We start from the raw sequence: 13,656 nt of genomic DNA, 5'->3' as shown, positions 1-13,656 counted from the left end.
GCGATGGTCAGGTGTCCACATATTTTTGTCCATATTGTGAATTTGTCCTTCTGAGGCAAGTAATGTCTACACATTAACAAAAGTAAAACTATATTAGCAAAATTAAAAACTATATTTACTCTTATAACTAAATCTCAAAATGCCATTGTTTTGGCCACTCTCATGTTTTCAGTCCATTTACAGCCTTTCATTTTGCTTGTTGACACCATGAATATAAAATGTTTTCAAGCAGTCAGACATGAAATTAAAATCCATAATACAGAGAACAGCATTGCAGGTTTTGCCATCTTACCATTTTGGAGATCACACGACAATCATTTGTCAGAGATTTTGAAACAATGTTTTTGCTCATCCACTACAGCATTTTCAGACTTGTCCACCTTTGACAAAACAAAAGCATATTTGAGAAAATCACCAAGACAAATTAGAAAATACAGAAAACAGATTAGCACTTTTAAATTAATCTATGTTAGTGTGGACTATGTCAGAGACTACTGAAAATGCAGTATTAACTCTTTTGGCATGAAGGTGGAGCAGAAGCTGAAGGAGAACAGCATGAGGGAGGTCTGGGAAGGTGTGAAAACCATCACAGGCCACAATACAAAGACCAGAGTCATTGAGGTGACAGTGGAGAGGGCGAATGAGGCTACATCCACACGACAACGGCAACGAGATGTTATTTAAAATTATATCGCGTCCAAATGGGCAACGATCAGTAAAATATCAGGTCCATATGGCAACGCAACGCTTGCTGAAAACGATGCAATACACATGACACATCTCTAGGGGCGCTGTAAGATGGTCCCTTCGGAGACACCAGAACAATAGAAGAAGTAAGGACGCATGCGCATAAACTATTATGCGCGAGACTTCATATTAGCCACAAAGTCAGGAAAATCTGTTCGTAAAATTACATTATAATGACCAAATACAATGAAAAGTATTTTTCCAGTCTCACCTGTGAAAGGTAATCCCATGTGATCTCGTTTGGACGGCAAACCTGTTGGTACAGTTAAACGCAGCTAATCTTTATTCTCCGCTTTGACCTATCCAATATGGCGGCGAGGATGACGTATGATTCTACGTGGAAGGCAGCGTCTTTAATGGTCCGGAATAAATTGAATACTACACGTTGATGGATTAATTTGTTGTTTCTCACCTGTGAAAGGTAATCCCATGTGATCTCGTTTGGACGGTAAACCTGTTGGTACAGTTAAAGGCAGTGCATGAATCTTTATTCTCCGCTTTGACCTATCCAATATGGCGGCGAGGATGACGTATGATTCTACCCGGAAGGCGGCGTCTTTAATGGTCCGGAATAAATTGAATGCTACACATTGATGGATTAATTTGCTCCTCTACACCCTTTTTGAGGAATGTATTGTCGGACTTAAACCAACATCTGAAGAGGTGAGATCACTCCTTTTTTTCCCTATTTTTGCTGGCGGGATTGACTCTGCCCTAAGGGCAGAGTCTCTCTCTCTCTCTCTCTCTCTCTCACTTTGCACCATTACACAATAAATATTCACAGTGAAAATATTTTGTAAGCGCGTTTCATGAACCAAGTTATAGGATTTGTTGACAACTCGCATCGCATCGCAATGAGATCATTGGCACTACTGGTGTTAAGAATCAGACCATTTCATAAATGAATATTTTGCTGTAGAGCTGCAGTGTTTGTACAATTGCATGTTTTTGCTTCACTATTACTGTCACTATTCTGCTTCTTGCATTACTACTGTGAACTAACACTGAACATAATAATAATAATAATAATAATATCCAAGCTCGTGTTTCACTCTCACTAGTGCTCTGTAAGGCTTTTTCCTGGTGATATCCTGGTGATATTCGTTACACTTCTACCCGGCGTGAAGCACTCAAAGTCATGTGGTTGTGACGTCATCTTAAACAAATCCGTTCTACTCATCCAGACGACTTCACAACGGCAACGTTGCCAGATCTTTCCACTCTGGAACCCGTTCTCAAAAAGACTGCGTTTTGGGCACCCAAAACGCCGGTGCCGTGTGGACGCCAGGCCTAAACGATAAGCAATTGTATCGGAGTCACCTGAATCCGTTGCCGTGTGGACAGGGCCTGAGTTGAATGACTTCTTCAATCAGTTCAACCAGCCCACGTTCCCCCCACCCTCTCCCTCACTGCAGCCATCTCTCCTTCTTCCCTCAACACACCTCCCCCCAGTCATCACAGCAGCCCCCTCCTCCCCCTCATCCCCCACCTCAACACAGACTCCTCCATGCATTACTGCAGACCAGGTCAGAGGTCAACTGAGGAAGCTTCACCCCAGGAAAGCAGCAGGCCTGGACAAGGTGTGTCCACGACTACTGAAGACCTGCGCTGCTGAACTGGGTGAACCACTCCAACGCATCTTCAACCTCAGCCTGCAGCTGGGGAGAGTGCCAACCCTCTGGAAGACATCATGTATCGTTCCAGTTCCCAAAAAGAATCGGCCCAGCGAGCTGAACGACTTCTGACCGGTGGTGCTCACTTCACATCTGATGAAGACATTGGAGTAGCTCTTCCTCAGCCTCCTCAGACCCCAGGTGCAACATGCCCAGGACTGTCTGCAGTTTGCGTACCGGGCAAGTGTTGGTGTGGAAGACGCCATCCTCTACCTGCTACACTGAGCCCACTCGCATCTGGATAAGGGAAATGGCACAGTGAGGATCCTCTTCTTGGACTTCTCGAGTGCCTTCAACACTATCTAGCCCCTTATGCTTCAGGACAAACTGAACAGGATGTGAGTGGATCCCTGCCTGGTCACCTGCATCTCCAGCTACCTCACTGACAGGCCGCAGTACGTCAGGCTGAAGGACATCACATCTGGCACTGTAATTAGCAGCACTGGAGCACCCCAGGGCATGGTGCTGGCCCCTCTTCTCTTCACCCTGTACACCGCAGACTTCTGCTACAGCTCGGAGCTGTGTCACATTCAGAAGTTTGCCGATGGCACAGCCATCATTGGGTGTATCAGTGATGACAGAGAGGAGGAGTATAGGAGCCTGGTGAGGGACTTTGCTGTGTGGTGCAACAGGAACCAACTGCAGCTCAACACCTCAAAGACCAAAGAGCTGGTCATTGACTTTGGGAGGTCCAGACCAAGGTCACGACCAGTTCTGATCGAGGGAGTCGAGGTGGAGGCTGTGGATTCCTACAAGTACCTTGGGCTGTGGCTGGACAGCAAGCTGGACTGGACTTGCAACACCAATCACTTATACAGGAAGGGACAGAGCAGGCTATACTTCCTGAGGAGGCTGCGGCCCTTTAACATCTGCAGGAAACTCCTGTGGATGTTCTATCAGTCTGTGGTTGCCAGTGTCCTGTTTTACACCGTGGTGTGCTGGGGGAGCAGCACATCTAAGAAGGACACATCCAGGCTGGACAAACTGATCAGGCGGGCCAGCTCTGTGGTCGGCATGAAGCTGGACTCTCTGGTGACGGTGGCAGAGAAGAGGTCTATGGACAAACTACTGAACATCATGGACAATGCCAGTCACCCTGTGCACACCATCATCAGCAACCAGAGGAGCCTGTTCAGTGACAGAATGCTCCTTCCCAAGTGCAGGACGAACAGACCAGGGGTGTCACTAGGCCTTTTTTACTGGGGCACGTGCCCCAGTAAAAATCAGCTGTGCCCCAGTAAGAAAATGTTGGAAGATTTTCGTAACAAACTAGTTTCTTTGGCAGATCATTTATCTACTGTAAGTTGTAGGACAGAGTGTGTTTCAAACTTCTATCGCCTCTTCTTTCTAATTAATTTTCTGATTGGTCTGGGAGATTCTCACTGTAAACATAGCGTGTGTGCGGCATTTAGCCTACTGGAGAGATGAGTCTACTCTTTGGACGAGTCAGAGAATGGGCTCTGGATGAGTTAAGGTAGCGCAAAGTTTTTGCAACAAAACTAAGCAAACAATATTCTAACAAACCCATTAAACTACATCAAATTAAACAATATTAAATTACTTTTCCAGATGGATATCAGACAATTCTTCTCACGAAGCAGAGATGGGGCAGGGAAACAGTGACAGATGAGGAGGAGGGTGAAAGAGGTAAGATTAAGGTTGTAGGCTATGTGCTAGTCAGTCATACCCGTAACTAACCAGCTAAGTTCGTGAATTGTGAGAGTTGAGGTTGCATAATAGAAAACTTGAATCAAATACATAACAAAATTAGTTATGTTATTCAGCTGTTTAGCTGTCCCATGAAATGTTTGGCAGGTTTACTGCATATGAAAGACAATAGAGTATGTTTAAATAAACATCTTAATGCATTCTTGAACAGACTCTCCCTTTTTAACTTTACCAGTAGATGTATATCAGGAATGTTAAGGTGTATTGTGCGGGGGGGCAGGGGGGCATTTTGTGTGTGTGTCGGGGGGGCAGTGCCCCAGTAAAGCTTAATTCCTAGTGACGCCCCTGGAACAGACTCAAAAACTCCTTTGTCACCGTCATCAGCAACCAGAGGAGCCTGTTCAGTGACAGAATGCTCCTTCCCAAGTGCAGGATGAACAGACTCAAAAACTCCTTTGTCCGTCACACCATCAGACTGTACAACTCCTCCCTGGGGGGAGGAGGGGTAACAGGAGGACAGAGGACGGGAAGGAGCAGTAGCCTAGCCTAGCCTAACAATAAGCAATACCGGACAATGTGCAATATAATGTGCAATATCTTTCCTGCTTCCCCCCCTCACACACACACACACACACACACACACTTACCCTAACCCCACTTCTTCCCCCTTTCCCCCTCCCCCTCCTATCTTTCCCATATCTTATTATTTTATATTTGTATATGTAAATGCTTAATTTATTTTAATTTATCTCGAAGTTTTTCTCTATTTCTTTTCTCTGTTTATCTGTAATGATGCTACTGGAATCTTAATTTCCCTGAGGGAACCCTCCCAAAGGGATCAATAAAGTTTTATCTAATCTAATCTAATCTAATCTTTATTTTTTATAAAATGTTTTCTCCTGATTTGTTTGTATTTTCTGTCTCTAGCATTTTTCAAAACAAAGGTATGCCTGTGTACTTCAGACTACTGTTACTCTTAGCAACTTAAAATATACTATGTAGCCAAATGTATGTGGACACCTGACCACCACACCCATACAGTATTAATTAATGTATGCGCTTGTTGAATATCCTGTTCCAGATTTATTCCTTCTCTGCTGTTATCATAAACTCCACTCTTCTGGAAAGGCTTTTCACTAGATTTTGGAGTGAGGCTGTGGGGATTTGTTTTCATTCAGATTTGTCAGCTTCAGATTTTTCATTCTGCAAATCTCCAGTTCTACCACATCCCTAAGGTGCTCTACTGGATTCAGATCTGGTGACTGAGAAGGCCACTGAAGAATACTCCCCTCATTGTTATGTTCATGGAACCAGTTTGAAATACTTTGTGCTTTGTGTTCTCCAGTTTTGGTGAGCCTGTGCTGACCGTAGCCTCAGATTTATACTCTTTGCAAATAGAAGTGAAACCCCATTTGATCTGCTGCTTTTGTAGCCCATCCTCCTCAAGGTTTGATGTGTTGTGCGATATAATGTTCTCCTCTGACCTTTCTCATCAACTGGATTTTTTTCACACTATTTTGTGTGAACTTTAAAGACTGTTCTGTATGAAAATCCCAGGAGATCAGCTGTTTTTGATATCCTCGGCCCATACCAGTCCATCTGGCACCAACAACCATGCGATAGTCAAAGTTATGAGATCAAATCCCCCCCACCCCTCATTTCGATGTTTGATGTGAACATTAAACTAACTGAAACTCTTGACCTGTATCTGCATGATTTTATTAGTGCTGTCAAGCAATTAAAATATTTAATCGCGATTAATGTCGCGACTGTCATAGTTAACTCGCGATTAATCGCAATTTAATCGCACATTTTTGTCACATGAAAAACCATTGTAATTCTCTTATCAGCATAAAAAAAGTGAATGGGCTTGCTTTGTACCAATGTTTTTTTATTTTTTTTTATTGCAGAGCATAACACGTCTTGTCACAGCCACTGACATCCATAACTTCCATATTAGATGAGAAAACCAAGGGATGAAAAATAAAGTGCATATCACTGTGAAAATTAAAAAAAATGTTTTATTTTACTCTTCATTAGTTTCTTTTGAAGAGAAGTATTTGCCATAAAAGAAGAAAAAAACATAACAAAAATAAAAACATTCATCATACGTTCAAAAACGTTCATCATAGTGTGGCACTGTATTATCTAATTCTCACTGCTTATAACTCTACACCTACCCGGTGGAGATGAGCTGGGAAACTGAAGACTGAAGAAACAGTATTGAAAAGTATTTTTCCAGTCTCACCTGTGAAAGGTAATCCCATGTGATCTCTTTTGGACAGTAAACTTGTTGGTACAGTTAAACGCAGCACATGAATGAGGCATCTTTATTCTCGGCTACTGTCTAGACGCTATACTGTACCAGAGACGGTTGAAGAATCTCCACTTTGCCCCATCCAATATGGTGGCGAGGATGTTTATATGTCTATGCCTTTCTCCATCACTCACACGTACTCTTATTGAAGCAGCGCGCGACAAGCCTCAACAGGAACTACGGGTGACTCGCAGGGCCAAATTAGAATTTGTGTTAACGGCACTATTTTTTTTAATCGCGTTAAATTGAGATCGCGTTAACGCGTTATTATCGCGTTAACTTTGACAGCACTAGATTTTATGTATTATGCTCCTGCTACATGTTTGGTTGCTTGGATAGTTGCATGAATAAAAAGGTGTGCTTGTGTTCCTAATAAAATGGCCAATTGATGTATATTATAAATCCATGAGACTGACAGGCAACATATCATACAGTCTCAGTTGGCATACCATTTGACCTCCATTTTTAATCATCCTCCTCAATATCACCCTGTTCCACCTCGCTGAACAAATCTGAAAGCAATATGGCTTTGTCTGACATGGAAAGCTTATATTGTTACAAATAGAGGTCAAAATTTAGATTTACACAGAAATAAATTAATCCTTATATGCATTCTTTGTAGCTTCCACCTTAACTTTGCTACTGGAAACACAGAACTATGAGTGGCTAACTGTGTACAATTCATTTGATTTGGCTGTTTACTTGGACTGATAAACTTCCCTCATCCCTCATAGTTACTGGGCACATCGGCAGTTTTTCACTGTGAAGTAGAGGTTGGATACATTAGATTAAATAGACCTATAGCATATTTCTGTAATGGAAGCAAGTGCCATGTTAGCATTTCTCAAAAAAGTGCTGAGTCCAACTCAACATGTGGTTCAAACAATCATATTGAAGGTACTGCTCTATGTTACTGCTGCAAAAAAGTTGGGGGAAAAGACCACAAGTCAGCAAAATTCCTTCTTTTGTGAACTGGAATAATGTCCCTCAATAATTTGGAGGCATTGTGTTCTTTCTTAATTTGTCAGCTATTTTTAGGAATAGGAAGAGTATATAGGTTGCAGACAGTCTCAACCTGTAGACATTTCAAATTTGTAATTTCTAACTTGCTGAGGATGGCCCTATATGGGCAGCCAAAAGATGTACTTAGAAACTGTGAAGATGACTTTGGACTGCAATTGACATGATAACTTTCAGACTGCAGTTGTCATGAACAGTCTCACATTCAAGTCTCCATCAATGAACAGTTGATAACTTCAACAAAATAGACTTCGTGATAAAACACTAAAGAATTTCCTGGTTACACAGTTGTAATTTGTGACTATATAGGACACAGTTATAGAAGCGAGTTATTTATAATCACATGATCTGTTATCACCCAAATGAGGACGGGTTCCTTTTTGAGTCTGGTTCCTCTATAGGTTTCTTCCTCATGTCGATTGATGGAGTTTTTCATCACCACCATTGCCTCAGGCTTGATCATTAGAGATAAATTTATAAATTCATATATGTAAAATTTATATCCAGAATTGATATACTTCTGTAAAGTTGCTTTGTGAAACTGTCCATTGTTAAAAAGAATATACAAAGAAAATTGAATTGAATTAATTGTGTGGATGATAATACCTGATTCTCTGGTGTTTGAACTTGGAAGAAATAATATACATTTTAAGGGCAGTAAACAGTATAAAAAACCTAAAGAAAATAAACACTTGCCTTTGGCTTTAAAACTACATCAGTTCTCTCAAGTACACTGTTGTGCAGTTTTACAATTGTCTGGTACATTTTTCGAAGAACATGACAGTTCTTCCAGACTTTGGCTGCTGCAGTTGCTTCTGTAGGTAATAATAAACCCCCATTATGTAACACACCCCCATGCCCACCCCACCCCCCATGTATCAGGGCTTTCTTTAGAAAGCCTTGATCAAAAGCATATTTATCTAATTACTCTGACAAGAGTTTTATAATAGGCAATGAGCTGTCCTTCTGAATGCTGCAGAGGCTGGTTAATGCCATTGTCACAATGTTGGATCCCCCGGCTGTGAGATCAAGGCTAAGGAGCAGGGATGGCCCCTTATTGCCCTGACATCTCCTTCTCCCCAAATGCTGCACTTTACACTATCTCTCACCAAGTCTAACTGTTCTTTAAATTATTAATCTTAATAAATGAAGGACAGCATCTACTTTAACCCCAATTATAAGACTAAAGGCCTGGGACCAATGTATTCATAAGGAGAGTGTGTGGATGCATGCATATTTAACCATCTGTATAGGGCTCAGCATTTGTGTAAGTCATTACTGATCCTGACCTCTTTTTCAATCTGTCTTTCCCACTCCCCCACCCCCGGAATGATATAATGAGGAAATTGTACTCTTTACTTTGTTAGTATGTTAATTAATTTCTAGTAGCTGTAGTTGTGGAAATACATTGTGTTCTCACCACAGGTAAACGGCCTGGATGTTTGTTGCATTTTGAAGACAGTAGGTGAGCAATTTATTATTATTATTATTGTTATTTTTTAATCCCACATTTTGGTGTGATTGCCATTCTCAGTATGCCAGCCCACAAGTCTAATTTATTCACTGAAGCTGTGGTACATGTTTGCACACAGGCAAAAAACCAAGCTTAAACAATTTAATGATATCATTCATTATTCTAAATAATTCAGTAGGTTATATATTAATAATAAATATATACCACCAATACTGTTTTCTAAATGTTATGTGCCCTGGTTTGTGTGGCCTGCATGCGTTCTCCCTTCTGACTTGCAGGATGACCTGGAGAGCCAGAAACAAAAAAACAACAAACAAGCCACCAAAACTGACAAATAAAATTATATGATACGTAGTAGTACAGTGGTGCTTGAAAGTTTGTGAACCCTTGAGAATTTTCTATATTTCTGCATAAATATGACCTAAAACATCACCATATTTTCACACAAGCCCTAAAAGTAGATAAAGAAAACCCAGTTAAACAAATAAGACAAAAATATTATACTTAGTCATTTATTTATTGAGGAAAATTATCCAATATTACATATCTGTGAGTGGCAAAAGTATGTGAACCTCTAGGATTAGCAGTTAATTTGAAGGTGAGATTAGAGTCAGGTGTTTTCAATCAATGGGATGACAATCAGGTGTGAGTGGAAACCCTGTTTTATTTAAAGACCAGGGATCTATCAAAGTCTGATCTTCACAACACAGGTTTGTGGAAGTGTATCATGGCACAAACAAAGGAGATTTCTGAGGACCTCGGAAAAAGTGTTGTTGATGCTCATCAGGCTGGAAAAGGTTACAAAACCATCTCTAAAGACTTTGGACTCCACCAATCCACAGTCAGACAGACTGTGTACAAATGGAGGAAATTCAAGACCATTGTTACCCTCCCCAGGAGTGGTCGGCCAACAAAGGTCACTCCAAGAGCAAGGCGTGTAATAGTCAGCGAGGTCACAAAGGACCGCAGGGTAACTTCTAAGCAACTGAAGGCCTCTCTGACATTGGCTAATGTTCATGAGTCCACCATCAGGAGAACACTGAACAACAATGGTGTGCATGGCAGGGTTGCAAGGAGAAAGACACTGCTCTCCAAAAAGAACATTGCTGCTCATCTGCAGTTTGCTAAAGATCATGTGGACAAGTCAGAAGGCTATTGAAAAAAATGTTTTGTGGATGGATGAGACCAAAATAGAAGTTTTTGGTTTAAATGAGAAGGATTATGTTTGGAGAAAGGAAAACACTGCATTCCAGCAAAAGAACCTTATCCCATCTGTGAAACATGGTGGTGGTGGTATCATGGTTTGGGCCTGTTTTGCTGCATCTGGACCAGGATGGCTTGCCATCATTGATGGAACAATGAATTCTGAATTCTACCAGCGAATTCTAAAGGAAAATGTCAGGACATCTGTCCATGAACTCAACCTCAAGAGAAGGTGGGTCATGCAGCAAGACAACGACCCTAAGCCCACAAGTCGTTCGACCAAAGAATGGTTAAAGAAGAAGAATAAAGTTAATGTTTTGGAATGGCCAAGTCAAAGTCCTGACCTTAATCCAATCGAAATGTTGTGGAAGGACCTGAAGCAAGCAGTTCATGTGAGGAAACCCACCAACATCCCAGAGTTGAAGCTGTTCCATACAAAGGAATGGGCTAAAATTCCTCCAAGCCGGTGTGCAGGACTGATCAACAGTTACCGGAAACGTTTAGTTGCAGTTATTGCTGCACAAGGGGGTCACACCAGATACTGAAAGCAAAGGTTCACATATATCTGTGAAGATACTCAGTCATCCAGGTACATAGTAATCTGTGGTTGGTAGAAGAGAGCAACTGGACTTGCTTGAAAAGTCTTGAAGACGTTTCGCCTCTCATCCGAAAGGCATCCTCAGTTCTGTCTGTCTAATAGGGAGTATCAAGTATTTATCCTCTCATGGATCATCATAGAATCCGAATCAGAATGCTGATGGCTGCATTGTAGGTGGCTGATGACACCCACCTCTGTTCAGTGATGGTCGTTCCAGGTTGACAAAAATGAACGATCCTCTCTGGCTAAGATGTCTGCCAGTTTTCTGGAAGTCCTCTCATACTCCCGCACCAGTCGAAGGGATCTCATCCCAAAGTGCATAGAAACATATCTGTGAAGATGCTCAGTCATCCAGGTACATAGTAATCTGTGGTTGGTAGAAGAGAGCAACTGGACTTGCTTGAAAAGTCTTGAAGATGTTTCGCCTCTCATCTGAAAGGTGGGTGTCATCAGCCACCTACAATGCAGCCATCAGCATTCTGATTCGGATTCTATGATGATCCATGAGAGGATAAATACTTGATACTCCCTATTAGACAGACAGAACTGAGGATGCCTTTCGGATGAGAGGCGAAACGTCTTCAAGACTTTTCAAGCAAGTCCAGTTGCTCTCTTCTACCAACCAAAGGTTCACATACTTTTGCGACTCACAGATATGTAATATTGGATCATTTTCCTCAATAAATAAATGACCAAGTATAATATTTTTGTCTCATTTGTTTAACTGGGTTCTCTTTATCTACTTTTAGGACTTGTGTGAAAATCTGATGACATTTTAGGTCATATTTATGCAGAAATATAGACAATTCTAAAGGGTTCACAAACTTTCAAGCACCACTGTATGTATTAATAATTTAGTAGAATTAATTAATACATTCTGGCTCTGATTTTCAGATCTCAAATAATGTGTAGGACTAATAATTTGTGTATGCTGTTTCATGAATTGTGTGTTTTATAGGGACTTGTCTGAATCATGCCACATGCAAAGTACGGGTCAACAACAATATGTAAATAGTCTCAGTAGCAATCGTGAGCTTGGATCTCAGTAGATTCCCAGAAGAGAAAAATGAAACTATAACTCAAGTATAAGAGAAGATTAGTGTTTTACTCAAGTATAAGTCAAGTATAACAGAAGACTACCTTCACTGCAGGTCATTAGTGATGGCGATGAGCCAAAAATAGCCCTCAGCATGTTTCTGACTTTCTCATGTTTGTCTCATGGTTGTCATCCAAAAAGTTCAGGTATTCTCTCTGTGCCTTTTGTAGCTGAAGAGCCTCAAAGCTACCATCCATTTTCCCACAATGCAACACAGACATACAGCTCACACAGCACATGATTTTGCTCTTTCCTCTCTGGTTACCAGCTTCTGTCTCCTGAAAGTACACAACAGACACAAATAAACTGCTAGTGTTCAGACACAAGTGAAAAGTATCATGCATTACCTGCCAGTTCGACCTGCATCCTCTCTGTCCACAGCTGACACTTGACCATGTCCCCACTGCCACAGTTACATACAGAGATGAGATCAACTAAAGAAAATGGTGGTCCTGTATAGCTTTGAGGAGGGGTCTACTTGTCCACATTAGACAGGTGGATGATGAGCTCCATTTTGCCACTTCATAAATGTGCATGACACTCCTTTCAGGACTTCCAGGGAGGTGACATTAAGGCACCTAATCTGCATTCAAGTATGCTTGTGCAATCTTTCTTTTATACAATAATGAGGCAACCTGTCTTAATACAGCAGAACTTCTTTAGGGTGCTCTCCAAGCACACAAGCAGTCACTTACACTTAGCATATGAGAGCCCTCACTGGGCACAGGGCTCACTTTTCTCATCTGCAAAAGCTGACATGGTGATAGGTTTATTAATATACTAATCTCTTTGGGGGAATGCTGCTATGCACAAGTCATTCTGAATGTTCTCCATACTCATTAAAAGAACATTATAATTACTTAATTAAAGGACTCAATTTTAGCTAGCAGAATCACTGCATCCTGGCTTTGTAGTAGATTCTGATAGCATGTATCATGAACTTTTCTGCTCTTTTGGGGATGCAACAAACACAAAAACTAAAGTGACTGAGAAAATATTATTAGATGGGTATTATTTTTAGCTATAATCAATAGTTTCCTGATTTGGGAAAGACATTGTTTTGAAAGATTTCCTAGCTTACCTTAAGAAAAAGCAGTTACTGAAGAATGAATGAATGAATGAATGAATGAACATGCAGAAGAATGGAGTTGTCAAGGCTAAGACGATGTGAGTGTTGTGTTTTAGTTGGTTAGTTTTATTATCTTTTATAATTTGGCCTGAAGGAGGCATATGCAGAATAATTAGTTTTTTCTTTTGTTTCAGACATGTAAAAGCTTTTTTACCTTTACCTGACATGTTTCGACGGTGTAACTTCCGTCTTCATCTTTTTTGTCTTCAATATTGACAGGGAGGTCACGCCTCCACAACATCAGCTGATTATAAAGGCACGTCACACACCAACATCCGGGTGACCCTCTGATGAAGACGGAAGTTACACCGTCGAAACATGTCAGGTAAAGGTAAAAAAGCTTTTACATGTCTGAAACAAAAGAAAAAACTAATTATTTTTGATTTAAGAAGAAGACATAATGAACGTAATATATTTATTAAACGAAAGTTATGGAAAAGAGTGCATAAAAGAGTTTCGCCGCCTAGAACAATTGACGAAGAAACGGGCACTCCAAAGAAATCATTTAAAATTCAACCTGCGATGCCGAGATGAAGGAATTACGCCGGCAAGTTTAAACATCAAGACTCCTATTCCAACCAAAAACGCAAAGAAGGCCGTGGACAGAGTGAAAAAGACACTAATCAAAGAAAGGATACGATGCACAACGAACAAAATAAACATCAGCGCGGAGTTAGAACAACAATTGAAACAGTGGAAACAACTTTTCCCCCTCACCAAAGAAATGGACA

This window comes from Neoarius graeffei, chromosome 13, assembly GCF_027579695.1.
Source record: "Neoarius graeffei isolate fNeoGra1 chromosome 13, fNeoGra1.pri, whole genome shotgun sequence".
Taxonomy (NCBI): domain Eukaryota; kingdom Metazoa; phylum Chordata; class Actinopteri; order Siluriformes; family Ariidae; genus Neoarius; species Neoarius graeffei.
This window is presented reverse-complemented; position numbering follows the sequence as displayed.